Source organism: Engystomops pustulosus, chromosome 1, assembly GCF_040894005.1.
Source record: "Engystomops pustulosus chromosome 1, aEngPut4.maternal, whole genome shotgun sequence".
Classification (NCBI taxonomy): domain Eukaryota; kingdom Metazoa; phylum Chordata; class Amphibia; order Anura; family Leptodactylidae; genus Engystomops; species Engystomops pustulosus.
In genome coordinates, this window is record NC_092411.1 from 224,731,473 (window position 1) to 224,748,233 (window position 16,761).

At 42.4% G+C, this 16,761-nt stretch overlaps 8 non-coding genes across 8 annotated transcripts; all 8 read left to right on the forward strand.

Annotated features, from left to right (window-relative positions):
• The first annotated feature begins 72 nt into the window (after positions 1-72).
• TRNAC-GCA (transfer RNA cysteine (anticodon GCA)) lies at positions 73-144 on the forward strand. Its single transcript has one exon. It is a non-coding gene; the product is annotated as a tRNA-Cys (tRNA).
• Positions 145-464: 320 nt separating this feature from the next.
• TRNAC-GCA (transfer RNA cysteine (anticodon GCA)) lies at positions 465-536 on the forward strand. The gene has a single exon. It is a non-coding gene; the product is annotated as a tRNA-Cys (tRNA).
• Positions 537-818: 282 nt separating this feature from the next.
• TRNAC-GCA (transfer RNA cysteine (anticodon GCA)) lies at positions 819-890 on the forward strand. Its single transcript has one exon. It is a non-coding gene; the product is annotated as a tRNA-Cys (tRNA).
• Positions 891-2,677: 1,787 nt separating this feature from the next.
• TRNAG-GCC (transfer RNA glycine (anticodon GCC)) lies at positions 2,678-2,749 on the forward strand. Its single transcript has one exon. It is a non-coding gene; the product is annotated as a tRNA-Gly (tRNA).
• A 712-nt stretch (positions 2,750-3,461) lies between these two features.
• On the forward strand, positions 3,462-3,533 carry TRNAC-GCA (transfer RNA cysteine (anticodon GCA)). The gene has a single exon. It is a non-coding gene; the product is annotated as a tRNA-Cys (tRNA).
• Positions 3,534-15,289: 11,756 nt separating this feature from the next.
• TRNAC-GCA (transfer RNA cysteine (anticodon GCA)) lies at positions 15,290-15,361 on the forward strand. Its single transcript has one exon. It is a non-coding gene; the product is annotated as a tRNA-Cys (tRNA).
• A 712-nt stretch (positions 15,362-16,073) lies between these two features.
• TRNAG-GCC (transfer RNA glycine (anticodon GCC)) lies at positions 16,074-16,145 on the forward strand. The gene has a single exon. It is a non-coding gene; the product is annotated as a tRNA-Gly (tRNA).
• A 320-nt stretch (positions 16,146-16,465) lies between these two features.
• TRNAC-GCA (transfer RNA cysteine (anticodon GCA)) lies at positions 16,466-16,537 on the forward strand. The gene has a single exon. It is a non-coding gene; the product is annotated as a tRNA-Cys (tRNA).
• Positions 16,538-16,761: the final 224 nt, after the last annotated feature.

Sequence of the window (16,761 nt, forward strand, 5' to 3'; positions counted from 1 at the left end):
ACAAGAGAACATGAAAATGTGCATTTGTCTATAATTTAAAAGATTTTGGACAAAAATTATTTGACGTACATTGGGGGTATAGCTCAGTGGTAGAGCATTTGACTGCAGATCAAGAGGTCCTTGGTTCAACTCCGAGTGCCCCCTTGTACCATACATCTTCATTTTCAAGTCTTACACACAATACATCATTCACTATTTGAAGGATCATAAAATTACGAAATTACATTGCTTGACATGTCCAGTTACTTGAAATATTGAAGGTGTTTTTAATTTAGTTATTATACTTGTTTACATCAATTATTAGTCCTCTAACATGTAAGTTTGAATTTTTTTGGAATAATGTGTCTGAGTAATAATCTTTCAATTGATGTAACTCAAATCCATGTTTTCAAACAAGAGAACATGAAAATGTGCATTTGTCTATAATTTAAAAGATTTTGGACAAAAATTCTTTGACGTACATTGGGGGTATAGCTCAGTGGTAGAGCATTTGACTGCAGATCAAGAGGTCCTTGGTTCAACTCCGAGTGCCCCCTTGTTCCAAACATGTTCTTTTTCAAGTCTTATACACAATACATCATTCACTATTTGAAGGATCATAAAATTACGAAATTACATTGCTTGACATGTCCAGTTACTTGAAATATTGAATTCTCAGTCCTCTAACATGTAAGTTTAAATTTTTTTTGAATATTGTGTCTGAGAAATAATCTTTCAATTGATGTAACTCAAATCCATGTTTTCAAACAAGAGAACATGAAAATGTGCATTTGTCTATAATTTAAAAGATTTTGGACAAAAATTATTTGACGTACATTGGGGGTATAGCTCAGTGGTAGAGCATTTGACTGCAGATCAAGAGGTCCTTGGTTCAACTCCGAGTGCCCCCTTGTACCATACATCTTCACTTTCAATTCTTATACACAATACATCATTCACTATTTGAAGGATCATAAAATTACAAAATTACATTGCTTGACATGTCCAGTTACTTGAAATATTGAAGGTGTTTTTAAATTAGTTATTATACTTGTTTACATCAGTTCTCAGTCCTCTAACATGTAAGTTTGAATTTTTTTTGAATATTGTGTCTGAGAAATAATCTTTCAATTGATGTAACTCAAATCCATGTTTTCAAACAAGAGAACATGAAAATGTGCATTTGTCTATAATTTAAAAGATTTTGGACAAAAATTATTTGACGTACATTGGGGGTATAGCTCAGTGGTAGAGCATTTGACTGCAGATCAAGAGGTCCTTGGTTCAACTCCTAGTGCCCCCTTGTACCATACATCTTCATTTTCAATTCTTATACACAATACATCATTCACTATTTGAAGGATCATAAAATTACGAAATTACATTGCTTGACATGTCCAGTTACTTGAAATATTGAAGGTGTTTTTAAATTAGTTATTATACTTGTTTACATCAGTTCTCAGTCCTCTAACATGTAAGTTTGAATTTTTTTGGAATATTGTGTCTGAGAAATAATCTTTCAATTGATGTAACTCAAATCCATGTTTTCAAACAAGAGAACATGAAAATGTGCATTTGTCTATAATTTAAAAGATTTTGGACAAAAATTCTTTGACGTACATTGGGGGTATAACTCAGTGGTAGAGCATTTGACTGCAGATTAAGAGGTCCTTGGTTCAACTCCGAACCAAGTTACTTGAAATATAGAAGGTGTTTTTAAATTAGTTATTATACTTGTTTACATCAGTTCTCAGTCCTCTAACATGTAAGTTTGAATTTTTTTGGAATATTGTGTCTGAGAAATAATCTTTCAATTGATGTAACTCAAATCCATGTTTTCAAACAAGAGAACATGGAAATGTGCATTTGTCTATAATTTAAAGTTTTTTGGACAAAAATTCTTTGACGTACGTTGGGGGTATAGCTCAGTGGTAGAGCATTTGACTGCAGATCAAGAGGTCCTTGGTTCAACTCCGAGTGCCACCTTGTTCCAAACATGTTCTTTTTCAAGTCTTATACACAATACATCATTCACTATTTGAAGGATCATAAAATTACGAAATTACATTGCTTGACATGTCCAGTTTCTTGAAATATTGAAGGTGTTTTTAAATTAGTTATAATACTTGTTTACATCAATTCTCAGTCCTCTAACATGTAAGTTTGAATTTTTTTTGAATATTGTGTCTGAGAAATAATCTTTCAATAGATGTAACTCAAATCCATGTTTTCAAACAAGAGAACATGAAAATGTGCATTTGTCTATAATTTAAAAGATTTTGGACAAAAATTCTTTAATGTACACTGGGGGTATAGCTCAGTGGTAGAGCATTTGACTGCAGATCAAGAGGTCCTTGGTTCAATTCCGAGTGCCCGCTTGTACCATACATTTTCATTTTCAAGTCTTACACACAATACATCATTCACTATTTGAAGGATCATAAAATTACGAAATTACATTGCTTGACATGTCCAGTTACTTGAAATATTGAAGGTGTTTTTAAATTAGTCATTATACTTGTTTACATCAATTCTCAGTCCTCTAACATGTAAGTTTGAATTTTTTTTGAATATTGTGTCTGAGAAATAATCTTTCAATTGATGTAACTCAAATCCATGTTTTCAAACAAGAGAACATGAAAATGTGCATTTGTCTATAATTTAAAGTTTTTTGGACAAAAATTCTTTGACGTACATTGGGGGTACAGCTCAGTGGTAGAGCATTTGACTGCCGATCAAGAGGTCCTTGGTTCAACTCCGAGTGCCCCCTTGTACCATACATCTTCATTTTCAAGTCTTACACACAATACATCATTCACTATTTGAAGGATCATAAAATTACGAAATTACATTGCTTGACATGTCCAGTTACTTGAAATATTGAAGGTGTTTTTAAATTAGTTATTATACTTGTTTACATCAATTCTCAGTCCTGTAACATGTAAGTTTGAAATTTTTTTGAATATTGTGTCTGAGAAATAATCTTTCAATTGATGTAACTCAAATCCATGTTTTCAAACAAGAGAACATGAAAATGTGCATTTGTCTATAATTTAAAAGATTTTGGACAAAAATTCTTTAATGTACATTGGGGGTATAGCTCAGTGGTAGAGCATTTGACTGCAGATCAAGAGTTCCTTGGTTCAACTCCGAGTGCCCCCTTGTTCCAAACATGTTCTTTTTCAAGTCTTATACACAATACATCATTCACTATTTCAAGGAACATAAAATTACGAAATTACATTGCTTGACATGTCCAGTTACTTGAAATATTGAAGGTGTTTTTAATTTAGTTATTATACTTGTTTACATCAATTATTAGTCCTCTAACATGTAAGTTTGAATTTTTTTGGAATAATGTGTCTGAGTAATAATCTTTCAATTGATGTAACTCAAATCCATGTTTTCAAACAAGAGAACATGAAAATGTGCATTTGTCTATAATTTAAAAGATTTTGGACAAAAATTCCTTAATGTGCATTGGGGGTATAGCTCAGTGGTAGAGCATTTGACTGCAAATCAAGAGGTCCTTGGTTCAACTCCGAGTGCCCCCTTGTTCCAAACATGTTCTTTTTCAAATCTTATACACAATACATCATTCACTATTTGAAGGATCATAAATAGAGATGAGCGAACACTAAAATGCTCGGGTACTCGTTATTCGAGACGAACTTTTCCCGATGCTCGAGTGCTCGTCTCGAATAACGAACCCCATTGAAGTCAATGGGAGACTCGAGCATTTTTCAAGGGGACCAAGGCTCTGCACAGGGAAGCTTGGCCAAACACCTGGGAACCTCAGAAAAGGATGGAAACACCACGGAAATGGACAGGAAACAGCAGGGGCAGCATGCATGGATGCCTCTGAGGCTGCTTAATCGCACCATTATGCCGAAATTATGGGCAACAGCATGGCCATGACAGAGTGACAGAATGAAGCTAGATAGCATGTAAAACATCCAATAATTGACCCTGACACTATAGGGGACGGCATGCAGAGGCAGAGGCAGCGGCAGCAGGCTAGAGAGTGGCATGGCGACATACCCTAATTGGACTCAGGCTTCAAACCAATGGGTGTCAGAGAGGAACCAAAGGAGGTGAGCAAGAAGCGCTCAAATAATATCGGTACATGATAAAAGTTTGCCAGTATATTTTGTGGATTACACAGCAGGGTGGCGACAAAGTTAACATGGAAGCCATGAAAACAACCCAAAATTCTGCCTGACACAGCTCGTTTGATAAGGGGACCATGTATGCTTACAGTTCATGCCAGTCGCTGCACTGGCTGCCAGTCTCCTTTCGAATACAGTTTAAAATAATAATAACCCTCATCCATAAAGCTCTGTATAATGCTGCACCCCCCTACCTCTCCTCTCTTATCTCAGTCTATCGCCCAACCCGTGCTCTTAGATCCGCCAGTGATCTTAGATTAACCTCTACCCTAGTGCGGACCTCCCACTCGCGTCTCCAAGACTTCTCTAGAGCTGCACCAATTCTATGGAATGCTCTGCCCTGGACTATCAGACTAATACCTAACCTCCAAAGTTTCAAACGTGCTCTTAAAACCCATTTCTTTAGGCAAGCCTATAACACTCATTAACTGCATGAAGTTTTAACTCTTCTACTAACCCGTCCTGTGTCGTCCTCCCATCTGTTATCCAGCAACCAACAGGCACCAGACTTCTCTGCAGTCCCATTCACCCTGGACCTGGTATATAAGATGACGGCTGAGTGGTTCAAGCGACAGCAATTCCATTTATTATATTTTTTTCTATTCCCTAAGAAGAATGGCTTGACCATTAAATATTCTTTTACCTCGTGTTACCCCATCATCTTCATAAACCGTAAGCTCTGGCGAGCAGGGACCTCACTCCTGTTGTTCCATACAAATGTTGTGCTCTGTTACATTACATTTGTATTTGTTTCCTATGATTTGTAAAGCGCTACAGAATATGATGACGCTATATAAATAAAGATTATTATTATTATTATTATGGAGGCAGTGAACTAGTAGTAGATTAAAGGTGCTGCAACTATGTTAGTTGGATCTTGGGATGGAGCTGGCGCTCTGCAGCCAGGCGAGCTTTTGCCAATCCAAGCCCCTGTCTCTAGGCTACTCCCCAAACAGCACTTCTAAGAACCTTTTGTATAAGATCAAGTGTAGTAGCGTTCTTATAAGTTTAGGATATGGCGGGTGAGGGGAATGTAAACAGATGCGCAAGAAGCGCTGAAATAATATCCCTAAATGGTAAAAGTTTGCAAGTATATTTTGTGGATTACACAGCAGGGTGGCGACAAAGTTAACAACTTTGATGTGGAATGCCCTGTAATAGCTCTTGGGCGGTGTGCCTTTTATCGCCTAGGCTCAGCAGTTTCAGCACCGCCTGCTGTCGCTTAGCGACGGCACTGCTGCTGTGCCTAGAGCTACCGACTGATGGCGCCATGCCCACGGATGGTAATTCGGAGGAGGAGGAGGTGGAGGAGGGGTGGGAGGAGGTATAGTAGGCCTTTGAGACCTGGACCGAGGTAGGCCCCGCAATTCTCTGCGTCGGCAGTATATGACCAGCCCCAGGGTCAGACTCGGTCCCAGCCTGCACCAAGTTAAGTGTAGTAGCGTTCTTATAAGTTTGGGATATGGCGGGTGAGGGGAATGTAAACAGATGCGCAAGAAGCGCATGATGCGCATGGAGCTGGCGCTCCGCTGCCAGGCGAGCTTTCGCCAATTCAAGCCCCTGTCTCTAGGCTACTCCCCAAACAGCACTTCTAAGAACCTTTTGTATAAGATCAAGTGTAGTAGCGTTCTTATAAGTTTAGGATATGCCGGGTGAGGGGAATGTAAACAGATGCGCAAGAAGCGCATGATGCGCATGGAGCTGGCGCTCCGCTGCCAGGCGAGCTTTCGCCAATTCAAGCCCCTGTCTCTAGGCTACTCCCCAAACAGCACTTCTAAGAACCTTTTGTATAAGATCAAGTGTAGTAGCGTTCTTATAAGTTTAGGATATGCCGGGTGAGGGGAATGTAAACAGATGCGCAAGAAGCGCATGATGCGCATGGAGCTGGCGCTCCGCTGCCAGGCGAGCTTTCGCCAATTCAAGCCCCTGTCTCTAGGCTACTCCCCAAACAGCACTTCTAAGAACCTTTTGTATAAGATCAAGTGTAGTAGCGTTCTTATAAGTTTAGGATATGCCGGGTGAGGGGAATGTAAACAGATGCGCAAGAAGCGCTGAAATAATATCCCTAAATGGTAAAAGTTTGCCAGTATATTTTGTGGATAACACAGCAGGGTGGCGACAAAGTTAACAACTTTGATGTGGAATCCATGAAAACAACCCAAATTTCTGCCTGACACACCTCGTTTGATAAAGGGACGATGTATGGAGGCAGCTATATGGACGACTTTTGGAGGTAGCAATGGAGACAACGTGTGGAGGCTGCTATGGAGACAATTTAATTTGGATAGTGCCTGTATGTGGCAGTCCCAAACATTTTTCAAACCAGAGGAGCAGGTAGGTGGCCCTCCAGTAAAATGGAATAGATTGAGTGCCTGTATGTGGCAGTCCCAAAAATGTTTCAAACCAGAGGAGCAGGTAGGTGGCCCTGCAGTAAAATGGAATAGATTGAGTGCCTGTATGTGGCAGTCCCAAAAATTTTTCAAACCAGAGGAGCAGGTAGGTGGCCCTCCAGTAAAATGGAATAGATTGAGTGCCTGTATGTGGCAGTCCCAAAAATGTTTCAAACCAGAGGAGCAGGTAGGTGGCCCTGCAGTAAAATGGAATAGATTGAGTGCCTGTATGTGGCACTCACAAAAATTGTTTCAAACAGAGGACCGGGTAGGTGGCCCTCCAGAAAAATTAAATGCATGAAGTACTATAGCAAGAGCCAGTGGGCCCTGTCAAAAAATAGCCATTTTCCTCTGCTTTACTGTACAAAGAGGAGGAGAAGGAGGAAAATGAGGAGGAGGAGGAGTGGATCAATTATTCAGGTTGAGCTTCCTTCACCTGGTGGAGATTGGAAATTCTGAGAAATCCAGCCTTTATTCATTTTAATAAGCGTCAGCCTGTCAGCGCTGTCAGTCGACAGGCGTGTACGCTTATCGGTGATGATGCCACCAGCTGCACTGAAAACCCGCTCGGACAAGACGCTAGCGGCAGGGCAGGCAAGAACCTCCAAGGCGTACAGCGCCAGTTCGTGCCACATGTCCAGCTTTGAAACCCAGTAGTTGTAGGGAGCTGTGTGATCATTTAGGACGATGGTATGGTCAGCTACGTACTCCCTCACCATCTTTCTGTAAAGATCAGCCCTACTCTGCCGAGACTGGGGACAGGTGACAGTGTCTTGCTGGGGTGACATAAAGCTGGCAAAAGCCTTGTAAAGCGTACCCTTGCCAGTGCTGGACAAGCTGCCTGCTCGCCTACTCTCCCTCGCTACTTGTCCCGCAGAACTACGCACTCTGCCGCTAGCGCTGTCAGAAGGGAAATACTGTTTCAGCTTGTGCACCAGGGCCTGCTGGTATTCATGCATTCTCACACTCCTTTCCTCTGCAGGGATGAGAGTGGAAAGATTTTGCTTGTACCGTGGGTCCAGGAGAGTGAACACCCAGTAATCGGTGCTGGAATAAATTCTTTGAACGCGAGGGTCACGGGATAGGCAGCCTAGCATGAAATCTGCCATATGCGCCAGAGTACCAACGCGTAAGAATTCACTCCCCTCACTGGCCTGACTGTCCATTTCCTCCTCCTCCAACTCCTCCAACTCCTCTTCTTCTGCCCATACACGCTGAACAGTAAAGGACTCAACAATGGTCCCCTCTTGTGTCTCACCAACATTCTCCTCCTCTTCCTCCTCATCCTCCTCCACCTCCACCTCCTCCGATATGCGCTGAGAAACAGACCTGAGGGTGCTTTGGCTATCAACAAGGGAATATTCTTCCCCTGTCTCTTGTGACGAGCGCAAAGCTTCCGACTTCATGCTGACCAGAGAGTTTTTCAACAGGCCAAGCAGCGGGATGGTGAGGCTGATGATGGCGGCATCGCCACTGACCATCTGTGTTGACTCCTCAAAGTTACTCAGCACCTGACAGATATCAGACATCCACGTCCACTCCTCATTGTAGACTTGAGGAAGCTGACTGACCTGACTACCAGTTCTGGTGGAAGTTGACATCTGGCAGTCTACAATCGCTCTGCGCTGCTGGTAAACTCTGGATAACATGGTCAGTGTTGAATTCCACCTCGTGGGCACGTCGCACAACAGTCAGTGAGCGGGCAGTTGGAGGCGGCGCTGCGCTGCCCTGAGAGTGGCAGCATCTGGGCTGGACTTCCTGAAATGCGCACAGATGCGGCGCACCTTCGTGAGCAAATCAGACAGATTGGGGTATGTCTTGAGGAAACGCTGAACTATCAGATTTAACACATGGGCCAGGCATGGCACATGTGTCAGTCTGCCGAGTTGCAGAGCCGCCACCAGGTTACGGCCGTTGTCACACACAACCATTCCCGGCTTGAGGTTCAGCGGTGCCAGCCACAGATCAGTCTGCGCCGTGATGCCCTGTAATAGCTCTTGGGCGGTGTGCCTTTTGTCGCCTAGGCTCAGCAGTTTGAGCACCGCCTGCTGTCGCTTAGCGACGGCACTGCTGCTGTGCCTAGAGCTACCGACTGATGGCGCCGTGCCCACGGATGGTAGTTCGGAGGAGGAGGTGGAGGAGGGGTGGGAGGAGGAGGAGGCATAGTAGGCCTGAAACACCTGGACCGAGGTAGGCCCCGCAATCCTCGGCGTCGGCAGTATATGAGCAGCCCCAGTGTCAGACTCGGTCCCAGCCTCCACCAAGTTAACCCAATGTGCCGTCAGCGATATATAGTGGCCCTGCCCGGCAGCACTCGTCCACGTGTCCGTGGTCAGGTGGACCTTGTCAGAAACGGCGTTGTAGTGTTTTCAGAGGGTGACAACGCGCTCTATGTGGAGATTTGGAATAAGGTTTTTTGTCACACTGTCAGGTGTGGCAGACTGTGTAAGAAAGCTGCTGCGTCCTCTGGTATTCAGGGTGTGAGGCCCGAGAAGTTTTCAAGCGGTTATTTGTCTTTTGACCAGTATTTTGGTCGCGCTGCTTATGACAAAGATATAGGAACTTGACAGTTATCACACGTATCAATGTGAATTTTTTGAAGTGGTACAAGAATTTATTACAACAATATTTTTTAGAAACAAAAGTCTTTAGTTAAAATTATTTGTAAAAGTGGACTACGCGTTTCGGGGCGGGATTGGCCCCTTCTTCAGGTCCAGATGTTTCTGTAACGGGTAGAGATAATAGTTTCACATAATGTTTTGAGGATTTCACAATGGAAATATACAGTATTGTTAAACATAATGTATACACAATGTTGCTGGAGAAAACAGTAACAGCCTTTTTTCAGTATACAAGTGGTAGTCTTAAAATAGTGGGTGTTCCAAAAGACAGAATAAAACATATATATAAAAGGTTCTGAGTGGATCAATAAAAATTCATAAAATACATAAAATTCATAAATGATACATAGAAGTTTTTTATAAAATAGCGATATGGAGCCAAGTTGAAGGTTATAAATTTAAAGATTAAATTCTTTGAAAGTACAATTAAATCAAAACGGTTGGACCAGAATGTAGTACTAACCTCTCTGTGCTAGGAGGATATTTGCAGACTTTTAGCTGATTGCTCTAGAAGAGAGATGTTGTGTGTTAGGGACGTCCGAGAGGGGGATATGTGGTGGTAAAACGATATTAGGATATAAAAATGTGAAAGGGACTAACCTCTTGTGCTGGAATATAGTGGGGATATCTAAGCCTCTGAGGACCTATATTTAGAATGATCCCGCGAGACTGAAACATAAGGGAGTCCGTAATGAATAAAAAGTTACCATAATATGGGGATATAGAGGCTAATGGAGACTTACTCAGTGTCTTGTCTGTTCCTGCCGGCAGCAGATGCGTGAATGATCGCTGCTGATAGTGTATGACGGCTTTTTATAGCGGTGAAGGGGGAGGGTGCATGCGCAATGCAATCAGAATGTACTGCGCGTGCGCCAAAAATTATGGCGCGTGCGCCAAAAATTATGGCGCGTGCGCCAAAAATTATACGTGGAGAAGGATCAAACAGAGGTTCGGGGAGTGTTGCGAGGAGGAATGTCCAAAAATTTAAATAAGATTTATTCCCTGGTAATGGTCAAATGTAAATACGCTGAGTGTTTTTGACCTCCAAGGTGTATTCAATGAAAAAATATATCAAATTCTTTCTATAGTTTCATTAAGACCAAATGGACTCATGGTGTTAAGTTTAAAGATCCAGTAATTCTCCCTCTTTATAAGTTGATTTTGTCTATTAGGGAAATGTTTTGGAATCTGTTCTATAATGCTTGCCTTAACTTGGGAGAAGTCTTTGTCATGATGGAACTTAAAGTGTCTAGAGACGCTGTGTAGTAGGTACCCTGCTTTAGTCTTACTGCGGTGTGTGTTAATGCGCTCCCTAAAAGGTTGTGTTGTGCGGCCAACATATTGGAGGGAGCAGGGACATTCTAATAGATAAATAACATGATCGGAGGAACAGTTGACAAATGATTGTATTGAGAATGTCTCAGATGTAGTATGAGACGTAAAGGTTTGTGCCTTATGTTGCATGATCGTGCATGTCAGGCATCTTGGGCTATTGCACCTAAAAGAGCCTTTTACTGCTGGGAACAAGGTGTTGTGTTGGAGATTAGTGGTGGCGTTTTTTGTAGTAGAACGTAACTTTGTGGGTGCCAGAAATGTTTTTAGAGTTGGAGCTCGTTTGAATGTGAGCATGGGGTTCTTGGCAAGGGTCTTTGCCAAGTAGGGATCTTGCTGGAGTATTGGCCAATGTTTGTTTAGAATTGATCTGATAATCGTATGGTCAGATGAGTAGGTTGTAATGAAATTGAGATGCCGGTTTGTTGCTGGCGTGGAGGTTTTTTTGGATGGGAGTAAGCAGTCATCTTGGGTTAACTTATTCACCTTATGATAGGCGTCCTTAATGATGTTAAGGGGGTACCCTTTTTGTATGAACCGTTCCTTCAGTATCCCTGATTGTTCCATGTATGTTGGTCTGGAGGAGCAATTTTTTCGTATCCGTTTGAATTGGCTGTATGGGATATTATTGAGCCATTTTCTATGGTGGGAACTAGAAAACTCCAAAAAGCTATTGACGTCCACAGATTTAAAATATGTTTCTGTTAATAGTGATGTCTCTTTTGGGTCCACCGAGATGAGGAGGTCCAGATATTCAATACGGAGTGGTGAGATGTTTAGGGTGAGGGTGATGCCCCAAGGGTTACTGTTGATGGTGCATAGGAAGTTATGGGCTTCTTGTTCAGTGCCGGCCCAGATTAGGAACAGATCATCAATGTACCGTTTAAACATCTTGATCTTTCCGCTGTATTCTGAGTCCCCCATAATGAAATTCTTCTCGAATTCCCCCATAAAAAGGTTAGCGTAGCTGGGGGCGAATTTCGTCCCCATCGCCGTACCTCTTTTTTGGGAGTAGACAGAGGTCTGAAAGGTGAAAGTATTATGATTTAATATGAAGTGGATACTTTGAAGGATAAAATCCACCTGTTGGGCTGGCATTTTTTGAGACCTCTGCAAAGCTTGTAAGATTGCTTGTAGACCCAATTCGTGAGAGATATTGGTGTATAAGGAAGTCACGTCCATTGTCAATAGGTGGTATGATGGGTCCCATTTGAAGTCTTTTAGTTGCCGGATGAGTTCCGTGGAGTCTCTTAGAAACGGCGTTGGTCAGGGCACGGATGATGTTGTCTGACACGTGCTGGTGCAGGGCTGGGACGGCACATCGGGAAAAGTAGTGGCGGCTGGGGACCGAATACCGAGGGGCGGCCGCCGCCATGAGGTTGCGAAAGGCCTCGGTCTCTACTAGCCTATAGGGCAGCATCTCCAGGCTAAGCAATCTGGAGATGTGCACATTAAGGGCTTGGGCGTGCGGGTGGGTTGCACTATATTTGCGTTTCCGCTCCAGCGTCTGGGGTATGGAGAGCTGAACGCTGGTGGATGCTGTGGAGGATCGTGGAGGCGACGATGGGGTTTTTGTGGCAGGGTCCTGGGCAGGGGGCTGACTAGCAGCTGACACAGGGGAAGGAGCAGGGGTGTGCACGGCCGGAGGTGAACGGGCTTGTTGCCACTGAGTGGGGTGTTTAGCATTCATATGCCTGCGCATACTGGTGGTAGTTAAGCTAGTAGTGGTGGAACCCCTGCTGAGCCTGGTTTGGCAAATGTTGCACACCACAGTCCGTCGGTCATCCGGTGTTTCCTTAAAGAACCTCCAGACTTCTGAAGATCTAGCCCTCGCCGCAGGAGCCCTCGCCACGGGAGCTTCACTAGTTGACACATTTGGCGCTGATGCACCAGCTCTGGCCCTGCCTCTCCGTCTGGCCCCACCACTGCCTCTTCCAACCTGTTCTGGTCGAGGACTCTCCTCCGTCTCAGAAGCACTGTGTTCACCCGGCCTCTCAACCCAGCTTGGGTCTGTCACCTCATCATCCTCCGATCCCTCAGTCTGCTCCCCCCTCGGACTTCCTGCCCTGACAACAACTTCCCCACTGTCTGACAACCGTGTCTCCTCATCGTCGGACACCTCTTTACACACTTCCACTACGTCAAGAAGGTCATCATCACCCACAGACTGTGACTGTTGGAAAACCTGGGCATCGGAAAATTGCTCAGCAGCAACCGGACAAGTGGTTTGTGACTGTGGGAAGGGTCCAGAAAACAGTTCCTCAGAGTATGCCGGTTCAAATGCCAAATTTTCCTGGGAGGGGGCAGACTGGGGGGGAGGAGGCTGAGGTGCAGGAGCTGGAGGAGTGGCGATTTCGGTGACATGGGTGGACTGCGTGGAAGACTGACTGGTGGTGGACAAATTGCTCGAAGCATTGTCAGCAATCCACGACATCACCTGTTCGCACTGTTCTGGCCTCAACAGTGCTCTACCACGAGTCCCAGTAACTTCAGACATGAACCTAGGGAGTGTAGCTCTGCGGCGTTCCCCTGCTCCCTCATCAGCAGGTGGTGTCTCACCCCGCCCAGGACCACGGCCTCTGACCCCTGCAGTAGTTGGACGCCCACGTCCCCGCCCTCGTCCTCTACCCCTAGCCCTCGGGTTAAACATTTTTAAAATGAGAGTTATAACTTTATTTTTTTTTTTACTTTTTTTTGTGTTTTTTTTTTTTTTTTGTGTTTTTTGTTTTTTTTTGAGTTTTTAAAACCAAACAATGCTATCCTATTGCTATGGCTATTTTCTAGCCAAGTATCAAAGCACACTACTATGCCAGATGAGATGACACTGAGTTAGTGCCTAATTGAAATCCAACCCCTACTAAATTTTCCCACTTCGGTCTTTGCTATGGATATGTGCGTCACTAAGCGCAGAACACAGCGGTCGCAAGTCTCACTACAAATTGCTCAGAATTGGCTAGTACATGCACTGCAGAAAGTACAGCCACCAGCAGATCAACCAGAAATCAAATATATAGAACGCTACTGTATGCGTAAGTAAGCTCTTTGTATTCTCCTATGGCTATTTTCTAGCCAAGTATCAAAGCACACTACTATGCCAGATGAGATGACACTGAGTTAGTGCCTAATTGAAATCCAACCCCTACTAAATTTTCCCACTTCGGTCTTTGCTATGGATATGTGCGTCACTAAGCGCAGAACACAGCGGTCGCAAGTCTCACTACAAATTGCTCAGAATTGGCTAGTACATGCACTGCAGAAAGTACAGCCACCAGCAGATCAACCAGAAATCAAATATATAGAACGCTACTGTATGCGTAAGTAAGCTCTTTGTATTCTCCTATGGCTATTTTCTAGCCAAGTATCAAAGCACACTACTATGCCAGATGAGATGACACTGAGTTAGTGCCTAATTGAAATCCAACCCCTACTAAATTTTCCCACTTCGGTCTTTGCTATGGATATGTGCGTCACTAAGCGCAGAACACAGCGGTCGCAAGTCTCACTACAAATTGCTCAGAATTGGCTAGTACATGCACTGCAGAAAGTACAGCCACCAGCAGATCAACCAGAAATCAAATATATAGAACGCTACTGTATGCGTAAGTAAGCTCTTTGTATTCTCCTATGGCTATTTTCTAGCCAAGTATCAAAGCACACTACTATGCCAGATGAGATGACACTGAGTTAGTGCCTAATTGAAATCCAACCCCTACTAAATTTTCCCACTTCGGTCTTTGCTATGGATATGTGCGTCACTAAGCGCAGAACACAGCGGTCGCAAGTCTCACTACAAATTGCTCAGAATTGGCTAGTACATGCACTGCAGAAAGTACAGCCACCAGCAGATCAACCAGAAATCAAATATATATAACGCTACTGTATGCGTAAGTAAGCTCTTTGTATTCTCCTATGGCTATTTTCTAGCCAAGTATCAAAGCACACTACTATGCCAGATGAGATGACACTGAGTTAGTGCCTAATTGAAATCCAACCCCTACTAAATTTTCCCACTTCGGTCTTTGCTATGGATATGTGTGCCACTAAGAGCTAAACACAACGGTAGCAAGTCCCCCTGCTAATTCCTCACAAAATGGTACTAGATGCAAATTAAAATAAAAAAAGTAGAACGTTATTGTAGCCCTAAGAAGGGCTGTTGGGTTCTTTGAGAATCACTCCTGCCTAACAGTAAGCTAATAGAACACCCTAACGCTTTCCCTGACCAGCAGCAGCTCTCTCCCTAGCGGCATCCAGACACAGAATGATCCGAGCAGCGCGGGCAGCGGCTAGTCTATCCCAGGGTCACCTGATCTGGCCAGCCAACCACTGCTATCGACGTGTAAGGGTACCACGTCATGCTGGGTGGAGTGCAGAGTCTCCTGGCTTGTGATTGGCTCTGTTTCTGGCCGCCAAAAAGCAAAACGGCGGGAGCTGCCATTTTCTCGAGCGGGCGAAGTATTCGTCCGAGCAACGAGCAGTTTCGAGTACCCTAATGCTCGACCGAGCATCAAGCTCGGACGAGCATGTTCGCTCATCTCTAATCATAAAATTACGAAATTACATTGCTTGACATGTCCAGTTACTTGAAATATTGAAGGTGTTTTTAAATTAGTCATTATACTTGTTTACATCAATTCTCAGTCCTCTAACATGTAAGTTAGAATTTTTTTTGAATATTGTGTCTGAGAAATAATCTTTCAATTGATGTAACTCAAATCCATGTTTTCAAACAAGAGAACATGAAAATGTGCATTTGTCTATAATTTAAAAGATTTTGGACAAAAATTATTTGACGTACATTGGGGGTATAGCTCAGTGGTAGAGCATTTGACTGCAGATCAAGAGGTCCTTGGTTCAACTCCGAGTGCCCCCTTGTACCATACATCTTCATTTTCAAGTCTTACACACAATACATCATTCACTATTTGAAGGATCATAAAATTACGAAATTACATTGCTTGACATGTCCAGTTACTTGAAATATTGAAGGTGTTTTTAAATTAGTTATAATACTTGTTTACATCAATTCTCAGTCCTCTAACATGTAAGTTTGAATTTTTTTTGAATATTGTGTCTGAGAAATAATCTTTCAATTGATGTAACTCAAATCCATGTTTTCAAACAAGAGAACATGAAAATGTGCATTTGTCTATAATTTAAAAGATTTTGGACAAAAATTCTTTAATGTACAATGGGGGTATAGCTTAGTGGTAGAGCATTTGACTGCAGATCAAGAGGTCCTTGGTTCAACTCCGAGTGCCCCCTTGTACCATACATCTTCATTTTCAAGTCTTACACACAATACATCATTCACTATTTGAAGGATCATAAAATTACGAAATTACATTGCTTGACATGTCCAGTTACTTGAAATATTGAAGGTGTTTTTAATTTAGTTATTATACTTGTTTACATCAATTATTAGTCCTCTAACATGTAAGTTTGAATTTTTTTGGAATAATGTGTCTGAGTAATAATCTTTCAATTGATGTAACTCAAATCCATGTTTTCAAACAAGAGAACATGAAAATGTGCATTTGTCTATAATTTAAAGTTTTTTGGACAAAAATTCTTTGACGTACATTGGGGGTACAGCTCAGTGGTAGAGCATTTGACTGCCGATCAAGAGGTCCTTGGTTCAACTCCGAGTGCCCCCTTGTACCATACATCTTGATTTTCAAGTCTTACACACAATACATCATTCACTATTTGAAGGATCATAAAATTACAAAATTACATTGCTTGACATGTCCAGTTACTTGAAATATTGAAGGTGTTTTTAAATTAGTCATTATACTTGTTTACATCAATTCTCAGTCCTCTAACATGTAAGTTTGAATTTTTTTTTAATATTGTGTCTGAGAAATAATCTTTCAATTGATGTAACTCAAATCCATGTTTTCAAACAAGAGAACATGAAAATGTGCATTTGTCTATAATTTAAAGTTTTTTGGACAAAAATTCTTTGACGTACATTGGGGGTATAGCTCAGTGGTAGAGCATTTGACTGCAGATCAAGAGGTCCTTGGTTCAACTCCGAGTGCCCCCTTGTTCCAAACATGTTCTTTTTCAAGTCTTATACACAATACATCATTCACTATTTGAAGGATCATAAAATTACGAAATTACATTGCTTGACATGTCCAGTTACTTGAAATATTAAAGGTGTTTTTAAATTAGTTATAATACTTGTTTACATCAATTCTCAGTCCTCTAACATGTAAGTTTGAATTTTTTTGGAATATTGTGACTGAGAAATAATCTTTCAATTGA